This window comes from Carica papaya, chromosome 9 (assembly GCF_054855325.1).
Source record: "Carica papaya isolate Zhongbai chromosome 9, ASM5485532v1, whole genome shotgun sequence".
Classification (NCBI taxonomy): domain Eukaryota; kingdom Viridiplantae; phylum Streptophyta; class Magnoliopsida; order Brassicales; family Caricaceae; genus Carica; species Carica papaya.
The window spans coordinates 20394776-20400248 of record NC_142317.1 but is presented as its reverse complement, the minus strand read 5'-3'; positions in this window follow the sequence as shown (position 1 = coordinate 20400248).

The following is a 5473-nucleotide window of genomic DNA, read 5'->3' as shown; positions in this document are numbered from 1 at the left end:
ATCTCAACATGCATCAGAGAAGGTGGATAGAACTTCTTAAGGACTATGATTGTAAGATCTTGTATCATCCGGGTAAGTGCAACGTGGTAGCCGATGCACTAAGCAGAAAAAGTGTAGGTATATTAGCCCATTTGATGGTTTCAGAATGCAGGCAGACTGGGGCCACACAATAGGTTCGGCTTCAGGACTTGATGAGTCACATGTTTGGGCCATCTGACCATTCAGCTTGAGTTAATCCAAGAATAAGAGAAACTCAATCAGCCGATCTTGCCCTAGTAGCCATCAAGAAATATGCAGAATAGGGAGTTAAGCTCAAAATTTTGAGTCTCTGCCGATGGGTTGCTCCGATTCCAAGACAGGGTATGTGTTCCAGGTGATAGTGAGTTAAAGAGAGACATCATGACAGAGGCCCATAGCTCAAAGTTTGCCATGCATTCCAGAAGCACTAAAATGTACCAAAGTATGGGACCCTGATTTTGGTAGAACGGAATGAAAAGAGGTATAGTAGATTTTGTTTCTAAGTGTTTGGTATGTCAGTAGGTCAAGGTAGAGCATCAGCGCCCAGGCGGGCTACTTCAGCCATTATCGATCCCATAATGGAAGTAGGAACATATCACCATGGACTTCGTGATAAGATTACCTAAGGAACGCTTTGAACATGATGCCATCTGGGTAATTATCGACCGGCTTACCAAGTCTTCCCACTTCTTGGCCATCAGAGTGACTGATTCCTTGGACAAGTTAGCAAGAATGTATATTCGGGAAGTAGTCAGATTACATGGAGTCCTAGGGACAATGGTGTCTGATAGGGACCCCAAGTTCACTTCTCAATTTTGGAGTAGCTTTTAGCAAGCCATGGGAATGAAGCTGTCCCTCAGTACTGCATTCCACCCTCAGACTGATGGACAGTCAAAAAGGACAATCCATTTGAGGATATGCTCCGATCTTGTGTCCTTGACTCCGAGGGCTATTGAGATGACCATCTACCCCTGATAGAGTTCGCCTATAACAACAGCTACCAAGCAAGCAGTGGCATGACTCCATATGAGGCATTATATGGGCACCCATGCAGATCACCGATTTGTTGGGAAGAAGTGGGTGATGGAAAACTGTTCGGCCAAGAGCTGGTAGAGGAAACTACATCTAAAATAGTTAAGATCAAGAAGAACATTCAGACGGCTCAGAGCAGGCAGAAGAGTTATGCGGACACCCGGAGGAGAGATTTAGAATTTGAGGAAGGCGACCGGGTGTTCCTCAAGGTCACTCCTTTTAAGGGGAATAAGTAGGTTCAGCAGGAGGGGGAAACTGAACCCCTGATTTATTGAACCATTTGAAGTCTTAGACAGGATTGGTACCGCCGCCTATAGACTAGCATTGCCTCTGGAACTTTCTAAGGTCTACAATGTGTTTCATGTGTCCATGCTACGCAAGTACAACCCGGATCCCTCTCATGTCCTGGCCCACGAGCCTCTTCCACTCCAGGAGGATTTATCCTACAAGGAAGTACCAGTCGGCATTGTGGATCAAAAGGGCAGATTACTTCGCAACCAGAAAATATCATTTGTAAAAGTCCTATGGAAGAACCACACACCAAGGGAGGCTACATGGGAGCTAGAATCAGACTTTAGAGACCAGTATCCGCAGCTGTTCGATCGAGAGTAAGAGACAAATTTGAGGGACCAAATTTCTTTTAAGGGAGGGAGAGTTGTAACACCCAACATTTAATTTTTTGATTTTATATATATATAATTATTTATTAATTGAATTTAATTTGGTTTATTTTATTTTGATTTAATTTAATGAAATAATACTAATAATAATAAAAGGGGTGAAAATTTGGATTCTGGGGGTATTTTTGAAAAAAAAATTAGAAACTGGGGGTCAAAATACAATTTAAAAAAGTTACACTAAGTCAGATGCCTGGTCAGCAGCCCCGACCAACTAGGACGCGCCAGGTGGCAGAGGCGCTGACACGGGAGGCCACACGGGGGAGCCGCCTGGGCGATCTGTGTGCGCGCGTGCACGGACGGCCCATATTGAAAATGCACACGGACGGCCCAGATTGAATCACGCACAAACGACCCAGATTGAATCGCGCACGGACGGCGTAGATTGAATTGTACACAGACGACTCAGATTGATTCGCGATGAATGGCCCAGATTCACTCCCTATTTAATCGCGATCGGACGATCCAGATCAAAAGGGATGGACGACCCAGATCAAAAGCGAATGGGTATATAACCCCATCCGCACCCAAACTCTAACCCTAGCTGCTAGAGCCCCTCGCCGGAGAAGACAGCCCAACCGCTGAAGAGTCGACTGCCGCCACCAGCCGCCGCACTAGAGCAATTTTTGACCGCCAAACGAGGTAAAAATTTTTCCTCTTGCACGAAATTCAATTTTAAACCCACCAATGGCCAAATCGGAGTGAAAGAACCGGCCAATTGGCCAAAAAGTGCTGCCGAAGTAGGAAATTTCACAAACCGCCTCTGATGAGGCCCTTCCCGATTCCCATTTTGCGTAATTTTTTCACCGTTGTGATCACTGGTTCCTCCTCGACAGGTTGACTGGAGCAAAACACCCAAGCTTAACGTGAGCCGGAGGAGCCGCCACTTCGGAGAGCCTCACCGCCAGTGAGTTTCAATTTTATACATTTTTTGGGCCAACCGAGGGCCCTAAGTGTGTTTTCTCACAGGAACCAATGCAAGTTTGGCTGAATTCAGCCGAACATGGCCGAAAACAGCCAACCCAAGGTGGATTGCCACCGCAAGCGGTGTTTTCGTCGCTGGAGCACAGCAGAGTCGTCGTGCCGAATTTCTGAAATTAGTCGAGTAGGCCCTAGGTCTTATTTTTGGGTTATTTAGGACATTTGTAGATAACGTGAGTGCATTTTAGTTCTCGAAGAAAATTTCAGGGAACCTAGGGACCGCCCGTATGAGCAATAAGTCATTCAACTTTTTGGCGTCAAATCAAGTAAGGACTCTTCACCCTATTTCCTATAATAGAATTGAAGTTTGAATAAATGATAATACTGTATTTTGTACAAATTAAATAGATATGCATAATTAATTACGAATTGCTAATAGAGCTCGAACCAGACATTGTTCTCTGTTAATTTCTGTTGATTAATCTTGCAGTCTAAAAGCATGATGGTTTCTTGTTTATGTATTTCAGGATTTAAATGCATGTATTATTGTCTTACTTGACCACTATTTGATTTCGGGATCTAAGATATGATTGCATTGTCAGATGCATGTTTACTTGTTTATGTATTTATGTTTGATTTAGTAATGGAAACTAAGGAAAAATAGGAGAGGGGTGTGATATGATAAATAGATAAGATGACAACCTCACTAGATATCTTGGGAGATGGTGGACGGATTGGGTTCATAGGGAACCCTACCGTGAACGTTGTCTCATATCGAACGGGGTATGGGGACGGCCCCCTTCACCCTCATACTGGATGGGGTATTGAGGTTTAAGGTCTTGATACTCATACTGGACGGGGTATGGGTTCGGCTATGTAATTAAGACTGTTAAGGGAAAGGGTTCACGTGTAGTAGAGACACCCCTATGGATTCCCGTGGATACTAGTAGGCTGGTAAAACGAGAAACGGTTACGATTTTGTTTATTATTAATAAATGTGAATTTATGATATGTTCTATGTTGCTGGTCGTGCATGAGGTTATGATCTGTATGATATTATTGCTTCTATAATTTGTTTTTATAAATTTTCCAATGGTAAGTAAAAGGGTAAATAGTTTATTTTAAATAAATGTATTGGTTTAAATCTGATACTCCATTGGTTGTTTTAATTTTCTACTAACCTTTACTTCTGTGCCAATGATATAGTGTGATGTCCTTACTCGACCTGGTTCCCGAGCCCGATCTGCAAGAAAACTGCGAGTAGATGCTTAGATACTTTATATTTTCCTTTGCTTTTCACATTTCTCGTGTTTCTTTCAGAGAATTCATTCCATGTTGTTTGTTTAGTACTTTTAAGTTATTGTGTAAGGGATATAAACCTTAACTTTCATTTCACTTCCGCACTTAAATTATTATATATTTCCTTTTGGATTTTCGGGGTCGTTACAGTTATTGACTTATGTTTTTATATTATAGTATACTTTGAGTAGGATGCTAAAAGGTATTTTAAAATTTTTATTAATAATTAGATCATGTTTCTAAAGATAATTACTAACCAATCTTTATATATTGGTATATAAATACATTATTTAAAATAGAGATATTGTGTTAAAATAACTAATCACATTATTGTAAAGTATTGTCAACTTTTTTGTATAACGTGACTTTTATCTTATTTGTGGTGATAAACTTCTATCATTATCTCAATAGAATTATCTTTTTTAACTTTTAAAAAAATAAATGACGAATAAGTTCTTTAGTGCATAGATCAAAATTTAAAAGTTAATTTTAATGCAGTTGGCGACCATAGAATTAATCAAATCACATATATACACATTACTCAGCATAACATTAGTGGATTTGCACATAAATATATACATATACAACCCAAATAATGATAAAATTTTACCTCTCATAAGGCCAGTCGGTGCACCTCCACCTTTTATTAGCCAAAGCATCATGGTTGAGCCTGTAATCCCTAGTTGTATGTAGGTGAAAGTGTTGGTTTTTGCCAATTAGCCTTGATCTCTTATTTAGGTCTACAACAAGTTATAGTATTTGATTTTATACTCCTCTACAAATAGGAGATCTCGTACGTATTCCCATAGAAGTCATAGGACAAATGAAAACTTGAATGATTCTTTACTCTTATACAAATAGGAGATCATATTCTTTCTACCTATAAAAGTCGTCTGACAAATTATAGATACTCAATTGAGTAAACTAAGTCATAAAATTATAAAAGTTATCAATATCTTAATAATAGTTTATTTTATCAGTGACGTTTTAGAATAGTACACATTGAATTGCTAATTGCATCTCTATGCTAGCAATCCCACGTACTTAGTATTAGTTGGTAAGTCCATCTTTTATATATATATATATTTATATGCATTCATTTATACATAATGTGAGGAAAATTTGAGGCTAAAACTTAGTTTCAAAGCTAAAAATTTAGGTGAAAATGAAGAGACAACATAATGTGAGGAAAAAAAAAGTTGACTGTGAACTAATAGGAAGAGAGAACAAATTGACTACTTGAATAGAAAAGCATTCAAGGAGGATGAATTTTTCATTTTTAAGATCTAATAGACCATGTGTTGGAATATTTGTTTTATGTATAATTATCTTTAAAAATTTTGTACAAAGTCAGTAATAAGTTGAAGCTAACTCAAAAAACTTACAAATGTATTACATTAATTAAACTTATAATATCAGTAATAAGTTAAGTTACTATTAAAAAGTAAAGTTTGTACGAGTATACAATCATTTAAAAAGCTCACAAGGTACTAAATGTTGTAACCATATAAACCTTTAGTTTACAG